At 38.0% G+C, this 20,442-nt stretch overlaps 1 long non-coding RNA gene across 1 annotated transcript; it reads right to left on the bottom strand.

The window, feature by feature from the left end:
• Positions 1–1,282: 1,282 nt before the first annotated feature.
• Positions 1,283–14,573, bottom strand: LOC139126683 (uncharacterized). The gene is made up of 3 exons (XR_011550689.1): positions 14,502–14,573; positions 9,221–9,297; positions 1,283–1,363 (listed from the first exon to the last, which is right to left on the bottom strand). It is a non-coding gene; the product is annotated as an uncharacterized lncRNA (long non-coding RNA).
• Between the last annotated feature and the right edge of the window lie 5,869 nt (positions 14,574–20,442).

Raw genomic sequence — 20,442 nt, 5'->3', positions numbered from 1 at the left:
TTCGATGCTGTAGACTCGGGTTCGACTTCATACGAGAACAAATACGACGATACAAAAGGAAAAGTCTTCAGTTCGGCCTAAGTTGACGATATCCGATGAATTTCCTGATCACGTGATGACTTTGATTGCCAAATTGCTATAAATTTAGAGGGTAAACTATGTCGTAGGATAAAACCAGGCATTAAATATCGTTCAAACATATTTTCACTATTTAACAAAACAACATAACTGTTTTCACTGTAAGGATAGAATGCCCCTCGGGGAAAGATATTCGGGCTTTCAAAGGTTTACGACACACACACTGTACTTTTGTGTAAAACGTGTGGGGTCATTTGAAGCTCATGAAGTAAATACAGTTTTCTACGGCTTATTTTTTGTAAAATCGAAAATAATATTTTTACTCTAGAGTCAATACAGGCATGGCGGTCACTTCAAGCATCGGTAAATGTTAGGTAATTTGTTTGGTCGCACCAAAATTAGCAATCTCGAGGCGCGACGTACCCTTCACGACAAACAATCGTATTCTGCAACGGTGAAAACCCTGATTCCAGTATCAATCTTTAAAGAAAATCATCGGCGGCCTCATTCATCACCACTCCGTTACTAATTGACACTGAAGAATAGAATAGCAACATTGAAAGCTGAATTAGTTATTGTTATTGATTTTTATCTATTAATCTTCATAACTCCACAGGTTTTGAAACCGCTTTTCATGAAGATCGAGAGGCTTGAGTAGGAATGCGTAGTGGGTCTTTCTACTTTGTATAGTTTCACATTTCACCCACCGCCTCCACGCTAGCTTACCCATATGGAAATGAAACACTGGTCGTATGTCATTTCCTCCTTTCTGTTCTAGTTGTCGAAAACAACGCAGAAAAGGTCACGATAAAGGTCGTTCTCTGGAGTCATCTCACAATCATGGACTGCTTGGACAACTATTCTCAGTACCATTACTACGTCCATGGACGGACTCTAAGAAACTACAATGTTACACTAGCAACAAAGTCAGCCCTTTTGTACACGGCATTACATTCAAATACATCTAAGAGATGAGTCAACTTTTTTATTGTGACACATTATGGCATATACTGCACAATTGACTACGTTCATTTCAATAACCTTTGAGCTCTGAGTCCCACACCTTACAATACTCAGTGCAGTAAAAGACTCAGCTGCAGAGTTTACCAACCAATTACCCTAATACGTACAATAATCAGGTATAATTAATGAGAAGCTAAAAAAAAGCTAATACTAGTAATTAATAAACAATATTTAAGCTCACCTACCTAACGTATGCTACTGTGCGGGTTGTATAATGTCCCGGATGCTAGAGACGGCTGTAGTGGCTTTGTGGACTTTGACACTGGAAACAGAAGCATGTGTAAACATACTTTACCATTATCTTGCATGGTGTAGGCTGTTTTGCTGACCCTAACGATGAGGTCACAAGACATAGTCAATATAATCTAAATCTTCCACTCAAATAACTGTGCACGCGAAATCATACAAAAATGTTGCTTGGTGCTCTATTAGCTATCACCTTGGCTAATCGAAGATTATCACGACTTTGAAGATGAACGCGTATTATCCGAGAAAGACCACACTTATCAATCTTTAATAAATACATTTTAAGGCGGTTCTCATACACTTTTGAATGAAATCTTGAATAAAATCTCCTGATTTTCCAGAAAGATGATATCTCATTTTATAAAGCTTATGGCAATACGTAAATGTTTGCGAAAGTAGGTCCAATTCCCAATGCAACCACCCCCGATTTGCTCCTTTTCAGTAAAAAACCCAATCATTCCACTGGAGGCAGTACGTTTTCTCCCTGTCGACAGACCTTTGATTATTATGAATAGTTTGCTATTGCGCCCTCACACGTTAATATTAACATTTGAGATACTAAAATCTGTCGCAGGGTCTGTAGACCCAGTTTTCTAGCATGGACGGTTTTAACGTTTGCAATTTTCATTCATCAAACCACAAAGGCTATGCATTAATCACCCATGCAATTTATACCAATCGAATTTCACCGATAAGGGAGTTGCCACCAGGTTTCATTGTCCATTTTGACGTCGAACGTGACTATATGTTTATGGCTGTGTGGAATAGCATGAGCTGTAATGATATCTGACACAGAATATCACAGAATTTATGCAACTCTCGATTCAGAATTATATATTACTAAATCTCTCTACTATACACCTACAGGTGATGAACTATATGATCTTGCAAATTTCCCTGTTTTTTGTATGCGAACATCATGTGCTCTCTTCTCTCCATAATACTCTAGCGAAGACCAACTCGTTTTTCACGGCACTTTTTGCGAAATTATATGGTTCATTTTTATGTGATCTGGATTTCTCAAAGACACTTGCAATGACATAGTAATAATTCCAAATAAAAGAATGTCTATGAAATATGCCTCGCTGACACACCAATGGTTCTTTGGCATCATTGTTCATCTCTTAAAATACACGAACATCTACATAAGAATGATATCAAAAAAGAGAATGAAAGGAAGTAAAAATACTGTCATTCAATCATAAGGACGAGTTCAAGGCTCATTTTAATTGAACTTGAAAGTGTTGCCTACAAAACCGTTAACTTTGTTCTTCTTTTAAATAACGTTCAAATGATTCACCCTTACCGGCCTGCCATTCAATTGTTTGCCCGTTGGACGTGCAAGCAAACATCTTTGTTGTGTTGTCATGTTTTTTGAAACTTTCACAAAAGACTAACAATTTTGAAAATTCGTTCTAAAAAAGTAGTGTCATTATGCTAGATTTCCATCTTGTGTAGATTTCAAAATTAAATGGCAATATTATTCCCTTCTGTGCCAAAAAACTGCAAAAACTGCTGACTGAGCAGTTTCTTTGCTCTCTTGCAAAATTTATCATTATGTACATTCATTGTGTGATCAGCAACACACATTTTTGTTAATGTCATCTGAAAGTAACTCATATTGGAATGTTTCAGAACTCTACTCTGCAGGAAATGGTTACACTTCTGTTTGAAGTTTGTTGTTTCTACATGTTTGATGGCTAAAATATTTCATATGAAAAGAGTTTAATACTACATAAAGTCAAAGGAGAGGGCATATTTTTAAGATGTATCTAAAAAAAATATGATTGGAACACTACATTTTCTCATCATTTTTCTTTCCACTGTACCTTACACAAAGTCAAAAAAACTGCACAACTCTCTGACAAGTTTTGTGTGTGTCCTTGTTAAAATCATTACAAAATAAGGCAAAAGCATGTTGAGAGTATAAATGTGTCGGGTAGCGGTGATTCGGGACTGTTTAACTTAAATAGAAGGGTTATTCCAGCCCAGTTTTTTCTTTACATTGTTGTTATAATTCATTATAGAAGAGCATATACACAAATCAGAAAATGAAAAATCCCTTTAATTTTCAGTAGACCCCGCCTTCAAGTTGTCTCAGCACTCTGTAGCTTTGACTTAATTTGAAAAGTGAATTCTCATAGCATTCGTTGAATTTGAAAGACAAATATATCATTTATTCATATTGTATGTTTGATATTATGCAACAAAAATCTGATGCAAATTTAGGTTTAATATTTGCACAGGCTAAGTGCCAAGATAATGTACATCAACTGTCAGATCTAATATCATTATTGACAACAATTTGTTTTAAATGCACTACACACACGTCTCAAAACAATAAAGAGTAAATTAAACAGTGCAACCACACATCAAGTAAATAAGAGACATGCATACATGTTTTTATGGCATAGGTGAGTCATAAATAAATTTCGAATCGGCAAGCCGGGGTAATTAAACATTCGCATGTGAGGAGGGAGCTACTCAAAATTTCGGAATACGCGTGTCTATTCTTTCCGAGGCCGCCATGAGTAATAACGGCTCCCAAATCAGGTATAGTATATTTCCACTGATTGAACAATATAAACAGCAGTGGCAGTGAAGTATTTGCGACTGCTTTGCGGCATTTAATAAAAGGGGAAGTCGAAATTAGCGGTACTGAGGAGAAGCCAAATCTTTTCATTTTTTGATTCCACCTACTTTTCTCTTCATATCTACAGTGACACTCGTTACGTGTCATTTCCTGCTTTCTGTTATGGCAGGTAAAAACAATGGTAATTAAAGCTGCAAGCAGCGTTGGCGGGGCCCAAGCGGTTAACATGGTTTCAAGCTCTTGAAGAGATGGTAATATGTGAATAAATTGAGCATTGAAAAGTCTTTTAGTTGTTGTAAAGAAGGATTTTTAACATCATCTCATAGTAACTATAGGTTTCATTCGTAATCATATGTTTTACACAAAATCCAAAATGGCATTGCGATTTTTGCAATATCCAAGATGGTGGCCAAATCACGTGACCGATCCAAATGTTTTTTGCAACCTTGAAAGAGACCTCTCTAAGGATGACATGAGTAAAATTTCAGCTCAATCAGTGTGTTACTTCTGGAGCAGAAGATTTTTGAAGATTAAATGGTAGTTTTTGAAAATCCAATATGGCGGCCAAACCACGTGACCGATCAAAACGCCTTTCGCAAACTTGAAGAGATCACACTTAAGATGTTACATGTCAAATTTCAATCGAATCAGTGAGTTGGTTCTGGAGAAGAAGATTTTTAAAGATTAAATCACGATTCTCTCAAAATCCATATGGCGGCCAAACCGCGTGACCGTTCAAAACGCCTTTCGCAAACTTGAAAGAGATCACACTTAAGATGTTGCATGTCAAATTTCAGTGGAATCGGTGAGTTGGTTCTGGAGAAGAAGATTTTTAAAGATTAAATCACGATTTTCTCAAAATCCAATATGGCGGCCAAACCACGTGACCGATCAAAACGCCTTTCGCAAACTTGAAAGAGATCACACTTAAGATATTACATGTCAAATTTTAGTCAATCGGTGCGTTGGTTCTGGAGAAGAAGATTTTTAAAGATTAATCAGGATTTTCTCAAAATCCAATATGGCGGCCAAACCATGCGACCGATCAAAACGCCGTTCGCAAACTTGAAAGAGATCACACTTAAGATATTACATGTAAATTTCAATCGAATCGGTGATTGGTTCTGGAGAAGAAGATTTTTAAAGATTAAATCACGATTTTCTGAAAATCCAATATGGCGGCCAAACCACGTGACCGATCAAAACGCCTTTCGCAAACTTGAAACAGAACACACTTAAGATGTTGCATGTCAAATTTCAGTCGAATCTCTGTGTTGGTTCTGGAGAAGAAGATTTTTAAAGATTAAATCATGATTTTAGCAAAATCCAATATGGCGGCCGAACCACTCGACTGATCGAAATGCCTTTTGCAAACTTAAAAGAGATCACACTTAAGATGTTCATGCTCAAATTTCAGTCGAATCAGTGAGTTGGTTCTGGAGAAGAAGATTTTTAAAGATTAAATCATGATTTTCTCAAAATCCGATATGGCGGCCAAACCACGTGACCGATCAAAACGCCTTTCGCAAACTTGAAGAGATCACACTTAAGATGTTACATGTCAAATTTCAATCGAATCAGTGAGTTGGTTCTGGAGAAGAAGATTTTTAAAGATTAAATCACGATTCTCTCAAAATCCAATATGGCGGCCAAACCGCGTGACCGTTCAAAACGCCTTTCGCAAACTTGAAAGAGATCACACTTAAGATGTTGCATGTCAAATTTCAGTGGAATCGGTGATGTTGGTTCTGGAGAAGAAGATTTTTAAAGATTAAATCACGATTTTCTCAAAATCCATATGGCGGCCAAACCACGTGACCGATCAAAACGCCTTTCGCAAACTTGAAAGAGATCACACTTAAGATATTACATGTCAAATTTTAGTCAAATCGGTGCGTTGGTTCTGGAGAAGAAGATTTTTAAAGATTAAATCAGGATTTTCTCAAAAATCCAATATGGCGGCCAAACCACGTGACCGATCAAAACGCCGTTCGCAAACTTGAAAGAGATCACACTTAAGATATTACATGTAAAATTTCAATCAAATCGGTGCATGGGTTCTGGAGAAGAAGATTTTTAAAGATTAAATCACGATTTTCTGAAAATCCAATATGGCGGCCAAACCACGTGACCGATCAAAACGCCTTTCGCAAACTTGAAACAGAACACACTTAAGATGTTGCATGTCAAATTTCAGTCGAATCTCTGTGTTGGTTCTGGAGAAGAAGATTTTTAAAGATTAAATCATGATTTTAGCAAAATCCAATATGGCGGCCGAACCACTCGACTGATCGAAATGCCTTTTGCAAACTTAAAAGAGATCACACTTAAGATGTTGCATGTCAAATTTCAGTCGAATCGGTGTGTTGGTTCTGGAGAAGAAGATTTTTAAAGATTAAATCACGATTTTCTCAAAATCTAGTATGGCGGCCAAACCACATGACCGATCGAAACGCCTTTCGCAAACTTAAAAGAGACCACACTTAAGATACTACATGTCAAATTTCAGTCGAATCGGTGTATTGGTTCTGGAGAAGAAGATTTTTAAAGATTAAATCACGATTTTCTCAAAATCCTATATGGCGGCCAAACCTTGTGATCGATCAAAACGCCTCTCAAACTTGAAAGAGATCACACTTAAGATATTACATGTAAAATTTCAATCAAATCGGTGCATGGGTTCTGGAGAAGAAGATTTTTAAAGATTAAATCACGATTTTCTGAAAATCCAATATGGCGGCCAAACCACGCGACCGATCAAAACGCCTTTCGCAAACTTGAAACAGAACACACTTAAGATGTTTATGTCAAATTTCAAGTCGAATCTCTGCGTTGGTTCTGGAGAAGAAGATTTTTAAAGACTAAATCACGATTGTCTCAAAATCCAATATGGCGGCCAAACCACGTGACCGATCAAAACGCCTTCCGCAAACTTGAAAGAGAACACTCTAAGGATGACATGAGCAAAATTTCAGCTCAATCAGTGTGTTGGTTCTGGAGAAGAAGATTTTTGAAGATTAAATTGCGATTTACGCAAAATCCAAGATGGCGGCCAAATCACGTGACCGATCCAGATGTCTTTTGCAAACTTGGAAGAGATCACTCTAAGGATGACATGAGTAAAATTTCAGTTCAATCGGTGCGTTGGTTCTGGAGAAGAAGATTTTTGAAGATTAAATTGGTATTTAATGAAAATCCAAGATGGCGGCCAAGGTCACGTGACCGCATGCGATTTTATTTGCAAATCCTTAAGACCTTAGGCCATGCTTGCTATACAAAAAATTTCAAATCGACTAGACCCCTAGGTATTCTGGAGAAGCCATTTTTAGGTTTTTGGAAAATCCAATATGGCGGCCAGGTCACGTGACCAATCGAAATTTCAAGGGTCAGGTGCACGAGTACTAACTACCAAGCACTTGCCCTGCAAGTTTGAGAAGTTTTCGTTCAGCCGTTTAGGAGATCTAGGTTGACAAAGAAACGGCAGAAGAAGAAGAAGAAGAGGATTAAAGCTGCAAGCAGCGTTGGCGGGGCCCAAGCGGTTAACATGGTTGAAAAATCTTGCACTAATGATATTATGTGCAAAATTCGAGCTTGAAAAAGTAGGATTTTGAACATCATCGAATAGTTACTGTATGTTTCACTTGGAATTTAATTTTTTACAGAAAATCCAATATGGCGGCCAAACCACGGGACTGATCAAAAATGCATTTTGCAAATTTGAAACACATCACACTTAAGATGGTGTATGCAAAATTTCAGTCAAATCGGTGTTTGTTAAGGAAAGAAGATTTTAAACATTAAATCACAATTTTCGAAAAATCCAATATGGCGGCCAAACCACGAGACCGATCAAAACGCCTTTCGCAAACTTGAAAGAGATCACACTTAGGATGTTACTTGTCAAATTTCAGTCGAATCTGCTCGTTAGTTCTGGAGAAGAAAATTTTTAAAGATTAAATCACGATTTTAGCAAAATCCAATATGGCGGCCAAACCATGTGACCGATCAAAATGCGTTTCGCAAACTTGAAAGAGATCACACTTAAGATGTTACATGTCAAATTTCAGTCGAATCAGTGTGTTGGTTCTAGAGAAGAAGATTTTTAAAGATTAAATCACGATTTTCGCAAAAATCCAATATGGCGGCCAGACCACGTGACTGATCAAAACGCCTTTCGCAAACTTGAAAGAGATCACACTGAAGATGTTACTTGTCAAATTTCAGTGGAATCGGTGTGTTGGTTCTGGAGAAGAAGATTTTTGAAGATTAAATCACGATTTTCTCAAAATCCAATATGGCGGCCAAACCACGTGACCGATCAAAACGCCCTTCGCAAACTTGAAAGAGATCACACTTAAGATGTTACATGTGAAATTTCAGTCGAATCGGTGTTTTGGTTCTGGAGAAGAAGATTTTTAAAGATTAAATTGGTATTTTTCAAAAATCCAATATGGCGGCCAAGGTCACGTGACCGCATGCGATTTTATTGGCAAATTCTCAAGCCATGCTTGCTGTACAAAAAATTTCAAATCGACTAGACCCCTGGGTATTGAAGAAGCCATTTCTAGGTTTTTGGAAAATCCAATATGGCCGCCAGGTCACGTGACCAATGAAAATTTTAAGGGTCAGGTGCACGAGTACTAATTGATACCAATAAGTCCTGCAAGTTTGAGAAGTTTTCGTTCAGCCGTTTAGAGATCTAGGTTGACAAAGAAACGGCAGAAGAAGAAGAAGAGGAAGAAATAGTAGAACTCGAGCAATAACAATAGGGGCCCAGCCGGTCGGCTTGGGCCCCTAAAGAGGAAGAAGAAATAGTAGAACTCGAGCAATAACAATAGGGGCCAAGCCGGTCGGCTTGGGCCCCTAAACAAGGTCATGAAGGTCGTTGAGTCAGCACCACATAATGGACGACTGTACTCAGTATAAGACTGCAGTGCACAGCTAACCCAGCAGGGACGTCGTCTACGTTTACTTCTACGTTGTGAACAAGCACGGCGGCGAAACGTTATTTTAATCATGACACACTACGACAAACACTGCATGAAATAATCAATTTAACACAACATGGAAGTTTTTTACTTAAACTGATCATAACATAACCTACCCGCAGAGTAGTAGTTGCTCAGTTTTCAAAAGTGTGTTAAACTGTGTGTTCACCCTCTATTTTCAGGAGAATGCAAAACTTTCTCTTAAACACAGCAGTATCAGGCATATAAATAATGAGAGACACAGAATGGCTGGTACAAGCCGTTCATTTTAACAACGATAAAGCTCACCTACCTCAGGTATGCTGCTGCGTATGTCGTCTAATGTCCCGGATGTCATATCCAACTGTCATGGCTTCATGGACTTTGGCTCTGGAAACAAAAGCATGTACAACTTTACCTTATCGTTATCATGTTTGCAGTGGGTTGTTGTGCTGACCCTAACAGAGAGGTCCCAAAGCTTAGACAATAAATCAAAACCTGTCCACTGTGCACTCGAAATCATGTGAATGTTGTTCGGTGATCTACAGGACATCGTTCTGCTAATCGAAGTATTTCATGATTTTGAAGTTAAACTTTATTCATCTGCATACTATCATACCTTGTATGATTCATGATTTCTTGAGTAACAACTTTTGATTTAAAATGTCGTGTCTTTCGGTATTTTCCGTTTTTCCTCACCAAATAAAAATTCCAGGTTTCTATTTACGTCATTAATGATATCTCCAGGTATCTAATCAAAAGACGCCAGTTACCACTTGACGCACCGTGCACATCAGCAGAATGTTATTACTGTACTATCAGAAAACGATTTTTCCTGTTATTAAGCTTGTGTCAATTCGCAACCTGGACCCTCCTTTTTGTGTCTGTTTCCGTGGAATAAAAATATTTCAACGGGGAAAGTATACGGATATGTTCTTACCATACACCTTTTGATTTCTTCTTCCTCAATTTTTAAAACTTTTCAAAGCAAATTGTAATGGCGCTCGCAGACGTTGACATTATTCTTTTGTTTTTCACTGCGAGAACAATGATTAAAACATCTCCCACTGTGTCAGATGTGAAGTTTCCATCGACCAGTCCTCATAAACACAGTCATGCGATATTCATCGATATAAATTAGTCGTAGAGGATTTTACCAAAAAGAACAGTAACAGACTCATAGCAATAAGGGAACTCTTTGGGCCTCGAATTTGAATATTACTCAGTGTAGCAGAATAATGTAGGATCTCAAACACATCACTCACTTTCAATTATCGGTCCAGAATCGATGATTTCTAATCTGTCTATTCCGCTCTTTATACACGTGACGAACTCTGTGATCTTATGCATTTTCCGGTTTGTGACATGATAGGAGACCATAGGGGTCTCCTTATTTTTCTTAATAGTGTGGCTCAGACATCTTCTATTTTCACAACCCTCACACCGAAATTATTTGTTTTATATAGGAATTCTCAAAGTCAATAGCACAATGATAAATTATTTTTCACGATGCTATTGACGATTAACTCATAATATTATTATCAGGATCCTAGTCCCTACGTATACTTTAAAATAAAACTCTGATTTCTAAAGACAGTCAATGTGTCTTTGATACATGGACTTACCAGGCTTCCTAGGCACGATCAATTGCAAGATCACGTCCGTTGCACAGCAAGAATTTTCTAACGAAAACGTTTGAGTTTGGAGATTTGTTTTAGCCATAATCGTCTCGTAGCCTGAATTTAAAAACTGTTTTAAAGCTTGTAATCTCACTTGTGATCTTATCATGAAAATTTAACGTCGGTTTATATTCAATAAAAATATCTAAAGCTACATGTATAACGCCATGCACTCAGCTTTATGAAAAATGGACAAAAACGAACGTAGTCGTGTCCAAAAAATACTGAGGGCGCTATTTTCCTCGCTGGTTTAAAATTTTCAATGAATAGGTCGATTTCACGTGTGACATGTCAGAACTGGAAATGTTGAAAGAGTCATCAAATAACTAGTTCCCTTTCATTCTGTTTTTACCAATTCATGTAGTAAGATGAAAAGAAAACTTGTCATTCTTTGAGTATCTAAACTCGTCTTTAGTTGCAGCAACGACAAACGAGGTGAAATTGACTAGTTTGACTAAATTTACAATAATCTTCCAAAGCTAGCCGGATCTTCGTGCACACTAAACTAGCCGGATCTTCGTGCACACTAATACTGTCTTGCATAAAAGTCATTGCACGGAAATTAAAGTTTTAGGTTACCTGCGACATCGAGTTACCTGTCTTTGAACGCAAAACGATAGCGCCCTCTTGCCGAAATATCATCAATCGATAAACCAGCTTTTCTCTGCGTGCAAGTCCCCTGATCAAACAAAATATCCTATTCCTTTCGCACTCTTAACTAAGATATGAACAAGCGCCAACAGACGAGTGGGTTAACCCAGAACAGTGTGCAAACTAACACGTTCTATATTACGAGGTAAATAGGATTCAAAAATTTAGTTATGTATTACATCTTCTAATTGTCCAAACATTTGCAGAGCTATGATGTACCCATTTGCTAACCACAGACGGCTTTTTGGCTTTTTGTGGTGTCGGTAGGAATGTGTATGCCAAATTTGTGACATGGCTAGGAAGAGGGAATTAATGTTATTTGACTGTGTAGTGTCATGTACTTGTGCATTACATTATGTCGATTCTACGTCTATGGGTAGGTAGGGTATTTGCCATATCCGTACCCAGGGGTGGGGGCTGGGGGTGTCTTGGTCTCACACAGGTTTCCTGTTACTATCGTCTATTTTTATACGTTTGAGTATAATATGCATCGCCAATAAAGATTTAGTCTATCAACCTAAAGTGTCTTGGTCTTATGAAACTGGACTGTATGCATAGTGTTATGTATTTGTCCTGTGATAATCTTACGCAGTTTCATAATGTGTGTAACTGCCTAATGCGCCAAAGCAAGCAAGTGTAAGTTACTAATCTGTGGACGCTATAACCAGATCACCGGATTAACTTTGTGAAAGTCAATTACGAACGAACGAAGAGTATAACAGACAACACACTTTCTGGTGCGTTCGTTGTTGACTTAATTAATATTAATCCGGCTCTAATCTGTTACTGCGTCCACAGATTAGTAACTTACCCTTCCTTCCTTTTCGAGCATTAGGCAATGAAACGCATACGCGACACAGTGATAAAACGTCTCTTAAAACTTATCAAAGGACAAATCACAGGCAAAAACAAAAATTGTCCTTGGACAAATACATGACACACTGAATGTAGAAAATAATCTTTCTAAACCAAACGCTAACAAAAGACCAAGCCACCAAAGGTCGGTAGTATAAATCTTTATTAGCGATTCATATCGTACTCCAAGGTACAAAAATAAACGGTAGCAAGAAGAAACCTGTGCTGAGACCAAGACACAGCTACCCCAACCCTGGGGACGGACATGACATGAAGTGACTTATGGGACGAAGTGGTTTTGGGGCGAAGTGACTCTTGGGACGAGGTGGTTTTGGGGCGAAGTGACTCTTGGGACGAGGTGGTTTTGGGACGAGGTGGTTTTGGTACGAAGTGGTTTTGGTGCGAAATGGTACGGGACGAGGTGGCACTGTGCGAACTGGTTTTTGTGCGAAGTGTCTGGCAACCGAATATATCAAGGAGACGTGAGAGCTTTAATCTTGGCCCGTAATGTCATATACTGTACAATTGACATCATTACAATTCCCTTTGTGCTCTAAGTCATAGTCGGTCAGTTCCCTGACCTTGATGATATTTCATAAAGTATACTCAGTGTTTACCGAGCATAATGCGTATGTTGTAGAGTGTCCCAGTAATGTAATGGTTCCATGGTCTCTGGCACTGGAAACATGTGTAAACATACTTTATCATTATCATGCATCGCGTAGGCTCTTTGCTGACCCAGACAAAGAGATCCCAAAGCTTAGACAATATAATGTAAACCGATCAACGAAAATGACCTTGCATGCGAAATCATGTAAATGATTTTAAAATGTTGCCTGATGGTCTATGGGCTGTCATCTCAGCTAATCGAAGATTATCATGACTTTGAAGATGAACACGTATTTTCTGCATACGACCGTACTATTCTTTCTTTAATAAATACTTTTAACTGCTCTTCTCATATTTAATAACATCTCTTGGTTTCCAAATGAAATTATGAAATGTTCTATTTGCTTTATGAATTGTATCTCTAGGTACATATTGTAAAGAAGCCAGGTGTTAGTTTTGATGCCAGTGCAGCAAGTACATCACAGTCTCATTTTACAAAGCTTGCGGCAAGTTGTAAATATTTGAGAGAGTAGGTCCTACCTCGGAACCCCCTTCAGATTTGCGCCATTTTGGTAGAAAAATCAATCCTTCCAACGAAGACAGTACAGTCTATGCATTAATCGTCCAAGCAAATTATACCCCGCAAAAGGTTTACGGAAAAATATGAAAAGCCACAGACTCCTTGAAATAATAAGAGAGTTGCCACCAGATTTATGCCTCCTTCATATGTTTATGACTCAGTGGATGGGTATATGGCGTAAGGATATCCAACACAAAGCATTACAGAATTTATCCGACTCTTCGTTCTGAATGTTACATTACTAAATATCTCTACTTTACGCCTACAGGTGATGAACTACATGATCATGCGATATCATGTGTTCTCTTCCTGCCATAAAATGTTCCGTTGACAAACCGGCTATTTTACCACTGACAAATTTAATCATCATTGTTCATCTTTAAAGAACAGATAGACAAAAACAATGATCTGTTGGTTGCCCAATTGGTTTTCCTAAAGTCAGTTAAAATGTTGTCTAGGTTGCGCTATTGATCTTCAATGCCTGACTTATTATCCACTCTTGCGAAAGTTTCGTTTGTCTGTTTTGTTTTGAAAGTAATATATCATTCGATTCAACTTTTCAAATAACTCTAACCTTTCATACAATATAAAAAGTTAAACTCTTCACATCTACCGGAGCTGACAGTGGTTAAATCAAGACTTTAGCTTGCAACATGGAAGTAGATTTCGCTACTGCGTCAACGAGTATTGTGAGCGCTGCTAATCGTGTTGCCAATCTCGCTATGCTAGCCTATCAACACGGAAATCGAAAGCTAGTCTTGTGTTATTTCCTTCTATTAATAGTACGCAAAAGGTCACCATGAAGGTCGTTCACTGTAGTCGGTACACAATCCTGGCCGACTTGGACGACTGTGCTCAGCACTTTGGCATTACTATGTGCATGTAATACTTCTAAAATCGTAAAGTGTTAAACTCAACGAAGCGGCTCCACGCTTCATTGTACGGAATCGAACAAATCACGGCACGGCGACAAAAACTCCATCCATGATCGTGACAACACTGCGGGAGTGGAAAATTATACCGCCATTATCAAAGCAACGTTTCCGCTAACCCATAGTCTGTTAGTTTCTGACATGCAGGTTAATTTGCATTGCACTCGCTGCTTATCATAACTATGTAAAACCTTATCAAAAAACACGGCAGCATAAGGCAGATAAACACTGAGAAATTAAGAATGGCCTATACGAGACGTTAATTTAACAACGATATAGTTCACCTACCTCGGGTATGCTGCTACGTATGTCACACAATGTCCCGGATGTAAGGCTGTCGTGGTTTCCTGGCCTTTGACATCGTAAACGAAAGTATACGCAAACCAGAGTTCACCTCGAGGGACTGAGTGCAAATGTACCATAACATTATCAAATAAGCCGTTGGCCATAGTGCCTGCGCTGAGGTTAAACAAAGTCAATATGTCTACGGTAACTTGACTCAGTGTGTACATGAAATAATGGTCTCAGTACTCGTTCTACGGCCATGAAGGCGACTAATGAAGAAATGGTAAGATTTGAAGCGAAACAATTATCATCTGCATCTCAAACTAAACACTCACTGGCGTTCTTTAAAAAAAACTTTTTCTTTGTTATTATTTGTTCTACTCACAGACCTTATGATTTCTGCCTGCTCATGTTTTTCAAATTCATTACGACTTTTTAAACTAAATTTGAAATGCATTTTGGCACCGGAAAAGCTATTTCAGCGCCCCTACGCGAAAGACGAGTAGATTCATTGACAGTTCAAGCGCGTAAGCGTCGATCGTTGACACAATTTGTCCTAGATGATGTAAGCGAAAATATCATAAACAGAAGCAGTCTCTTAAAAATTCATAGAGGTTTGAGCGGCTTTATGTGTCTGTTTTGGCGCCAACTTTGATTATCATCCAACTGAGTCGGAGGATCGATATCTCGGTTCAGATTTAATAGTTTTTTTTGAAATATCTCTTTCCCGCGCTAACTCGCGAGTGATGAATTCTGTGGGCTTGCGCATGTCCGTGTTTGTGGTATGATATTATTGGACGTTCCTACCATAAATAAATGATTTAAGCAGTTTCGAATTCAATGTTCACAACTCTCTTTGCGAAATTCTATGCTTTCATCTTTAATAATTTTATATCACGGTTTCTTCAAGAACTTGTTCGACGGTATATAAATTATTCAAAATAAAAAGATCAGAATATTTATGGGATATATGTTGTTGGTGCATCTATAATTTCTCTTCAATTTTGAAAAGCACAGTAAAAATCATAATGTCTTCCATAAAGACAAATAGTATTTTCCTAATATTGAAGGGTGATCTTATTCCCATCAAGAACAACTGGATTTCTTGAATTCCAAATTGCGTATTCACATAAAAAGTAATGTAGTAAATAAGATCTGGTGTTGCACTTTTGTCATTGTCAATATTTGCTACTACCGAATTTGATGACAGTGTTGTTGTTGGAAATTTGTTTTCTAACAAAGTGAGTGCAAATTTATTTTTCATTTATGCTGTCAACTCGTTTGACGGTTTCATCTTGTCCATAAAAGTGACATTTTCATTCGCTTACAGGCATGGGGAGCCTATAAATAGGCCCCATCACCGTGGGCGTTCATCAAATTAAAACTATTTTTAAACGTTCAAAAGTGTTAAAAAAGAAGTCTAGAAATCCGGTGACTTGATACATTTGCAGAAAAATATGAATCTTTATTCAACCGTCTTAAAACCGATTCTCATGCAAACAAGTAAATAGGACTGATATATCAATCTTGGGTTAACAAATTATAGAAAATTGAATGAATGTCTGCAAAAATCGTTATATTTGACAATCACGCTGTGTGAAGCTAGCTTTGTTTGTTTTTGTTCGACTTTTTGTAGTTTTGTCTCTTCGTAATTCTTAAATTCTGACATTTAACTAAAAATATGGGTTGCGTTGGATTACCGGGGAACAAAATGTCAGATGACAACAACAATAAACCCGGAAATCAAAGATTTCGTCATAAAATAGCTATTTTTACCTGTTTATTTTCAACAACTTCACATGTCACGCCGATTGTTTTGATTAACTGTACTAATGTTGTCTGTTTGTCGTCCGCCACATTTGTTATGCAGTGCCCCGCACTTCCCCGACTCGACGAGCAGAGGCGGTGAAATCTACCCCGAGGTACCCCGACAATGACGTCACACGATAATCGAATAGAAACTGGGTCGCCCCGAGCCGCCCAAGGGCGCCTCGAGGAAGATAATCGAACGCACCCCATGTCATTCTTGTTTTTCCTTTTACGTGTGTCATTGCCTTTTTTGTCTTTGCTTGTCACTATGATGATATTTATCTGTGCATCTGTCTGCATAGGTACCTTTGTCTGTGTTTCGTTCACAGAGTGATAATTATCAACATTAGGCATTAGAAAAATTACAAAAATAATTAACGCTATAAAGACTGTGGATAGCTATCCGAACACTAACCTGTAAACGCCCAACTGAGTGAATGATACGATCCAGTAATTCTGGACGCGTAATTAGCATAAAGGCAAATCTTACAACATCATTGTCAGGGTCCAAGCTCCTATTTGCAAGAGTTACTCCCATAAGAAGTTTATTCTGACTTAAGGAGTCTTAAATACATTGTACTGTTAAGTTTGTAGCTAGACACTCTCATTTGTAAGATTTCGTCCCTTAACGATTCTTCAGCATTGACAAGAGTTGGATGATCGCTTTTCGTCATCATCGTTGAGACACACCAGTTTTAAGAAAACTTTTAAACTTTAATCCCGCATGTAATCTCATTTCAACATTTCATCATCAGTTCACATCAAATGAAATTCTATGTAACTACGTATGCAATCTAGCACTTTACATCTGCATTACTTTGAAACGTGGCTACAGAAGGCATTCAGAACAACGGCCAGTAAAACGCTGACGGAGGGGCTGCTTTTCTCGATAAGTCAACATTTCCGTGGGCTTGGTTGCTCCCTGTGTAATGTATTGCGCGTTTTCTCTCAAGAAATCTTCGTATCTCAGGTGAAACGGTTAGGCAATCATTTGTCCTCGGACTTCCGAAAATGACGTGACATTTGACAAGGTACTATCTCTGAAAGGTTTCTTTCGCGCCAAAGTAGATAAAAACGACTGGGGAGAAAGCAGAAAACTGTCAAAAGTTCTTTCTTTTCAAATATCTCTGTCATTGCGTGATTTTACAAACCTAGGTCAAATTTCTATTGACAGATCATTATGACCTCTGTTTCTGGATAAAATTCCTTGAACCAAAACTGTTTAAGTTGAACTTTTATCACTAAAATGTTGCACTTTAAGTGAAAATATTGAATACTCCGGCCTTAATAAAGCAATTTCTGAACATTGCTCTTTGGAAGATCGTGTCAATCTGAGTAGTCTCAATTTTCCGCCCCTCTCACGAAGTCACCGAATCATGTCCTTATGATGATTCTATGCATAGCGCCCTCTGTCGGAGATGTCATCGATTACTCAAACGTGACCACAAATCTACAGAGGCAAAATGAGATTTGTTGATTTGACACAAACAAAAGTGGAGTTAATAATTTAAAATACACTGAATTACTGAACAAAATATTTATACTCTGTCACAATAAGCCAATAATTAAACTATTATTATTATCATGGCAGAATGGTTAAAGAAACGAAAACAATTAGTCTGTTGTTCTGGCTTTGTGAGTGTATGTGTTTTAGGTTTGTTTTCACTTTTACTTTCAGCTGCAACACCAACAATTGAAATAAATATGAATAGCGTCTCAAATTGCTTTTGCCTCCTTAGCTTGCATTGCCGGGAGACAAATTTATAAGCGATCTATTTTGCATTATATTAAACGTTCAAATCGCACAGACAAGCGCCCAGAACTGCAACCATTTAACAGAGAAATCTTCTCAATCTTAGTAGTCTCAATTTTCTCATTTATGAAGTCATCGAATCATGTCCTTATGATGAGTCTATGCTAAGTGCCCGCTATCTGAGATGACATCGATCGCAATGTGACCACAAAGCTAATGAGGCAAAACTTAGATTTGTTGATTTAACATAAACAAAATTGGATTGAATAACTTAAACTGCACAGTGACTGTATTACTGAACAAAATATTCACACCCTGTCACAGTAAGCCAATAATTGAACTTTTATTGTCGTGGCAGAATGGTTACAGAAACGAAAAACAATTAGTACGTCTGTTGTTCGGGCTTTGTGACTGTGAGTGTTTTAGGTTTGTTTTCACTTTCACTTTCAGCTGCAACACCAACAATTGAAATTAATATAGCTTGAATATAGGTTGCCGGGAGACCAATTCATAAACGATCTATTTTGCATTATTTTAAGCGTTCAAATCGCACAGACAAGCGCCCAGAACTGCAACCATTTAACAGAGTAATACAAATTTCGATTTAAAACTATAAAATTCGAAGTCTAAGAAGGAAAAGTGGCCAATTCTTTACACATGTACCTCCATACGAAATCAGTGCTTACAAAGTGTGTGCATAAACCTCTTGGATTCTAGCTACTGCGTTCATGCTGTGAAAAATATGCTTGCAGAACGCAAATATCCATGTGATTAGGCCCTTTACATGTTGACAAGGGCTGCAAAAAGTTCCCTGGCGTTCCACGTAATTACCGTTGTAAACAGGATTACCTTTGATGTAATTCACAAGATTATTGACAGGATCCGAGTCCCAATTTCAAAAGAAGTACTTTGATTAAAAGCGACTAACATAGTTTCGATAGGTTTCCATGACAAGATAAATTATAAACGTCATTTGCAGAGCAGGAATTTTCTGATGAAACATTTGAGTCTGAAGATTCGTATTATTTATATTATAGTCCGGTAGTGTAAATTTCATAAAATACTAAGCTTGTAATCTCATATATGATCCTAGCATGAAAATCTAACTTTGTTTCACATTCAATAAAAATATCTGAAACTACATGTGTAATTCGATGGGATTCATCTATGTGAAAAGTTGACAAAAACGAACGAAACGTCAAAAAATAACCGAGGGCGCTATTTTCTGAAGTTGCCCGCGACGGTGGGTTGCGCCTATCTCTGAACGCAAAGCGATGGCGCCCTCTAGCGGAAATATCACCAATTGTAACGCAAAATCCTATTCCTTGAAAAACGCCCTGAAACCGACGGGCCAACGCTAGAATAGTATCAAAACACATTCCCTCTATGGGTAGGGGGTAGCTGTGATGCAAATCAACACTTCTGTCGAAAGTATACTTGCCGAGGTCCATAGGTTTGAACAATCAAATCATGACATCTTCACAATGTCCAAATATTTGTAGAGTTATGACAGGGTCCCTCTTATAGAGGAACAGTGGTTATGATTTGCCAATGAGCTCCCTATAAACAGCTTTTAAAATCTTGGTAGGAACAGTAATGCCAACTTTGTGACATAGGTAGGAAAGGGGGAATAATGTCATTTGTCTGTATAATGCTATGCACTTGTGCATTATATTATGTCGTATGAAGGAGCGACATAGGACTTTTTTATTATCGGATAATATCGTCGAAGATGTCTAAGTTAGAGAGTTCCAGCAGCATGAGACCAGAGTGCTCTAACATAAATAATATATCGATATTATCCGATAAAAGAGTATTTTTGGCATTTCCACTTACCCACTTCTAATATTAGATTTTTAACTAAGAAGGTAGACTCTAACTTTAAAAAGTTTATCATATATAACCCGGTAAAACAGCATGTCGGCCATCGGCCACTTCGTAACTCTTCTAACATTAGACTCTAACTTAGATGTTATTATCGATTTTATCCGATAATTTCCGATAAAACAGCATATCGGGCATCATCCACTCCCCAACCTTTCTAATATTAGACTCTAACTTCAGAACTTAGACAATATTATCCCATAATGGCTAAAGTGCCAATGTCGCGGTATGTTCTCTGCGTGTTGTATATTATCAAGTCGATCGTTGAATTGTCGGAACCATAAAGGCACACCCCATGCAGGTTTTAGTTTACTTTGTCAGGGTGCATGAATCTGTATGGGACAACAGTTTGTGTTGCACCCCGCTGGCTTCGACCCAGACATGATCGGGAAAAGGGCACAACAGTTTTGTGATGGTGCATCGCACATGAGGTGTCAAGTAGCTTGTCTAGGCGGGATGTCTCGCATGATAGCCCGTCCGTAACTACATACACTAGAG

This window comes from Ptychodera flava, unplaced genomic scaffold (genome assembly GCF_041260155.1).
Source record: "Ptychodera flava strain L36383 unplaced genomic scaffold, AS_Pfla_20210202 Scaffold_119__1_contigs__length_201995_pilon, whole genome shotgun sequence".
In the NCBI taxonomy this organism is placed as follows: domain Eukaryota; kingdom Metazoa; phylum Hemichordata; class Enteropneusta; family Ptychoderidae; genus Ptychodera; species Ptychodera flava.
This window is presented reverse-complemented; position numbering and strand designations above follow the sequence as displayed.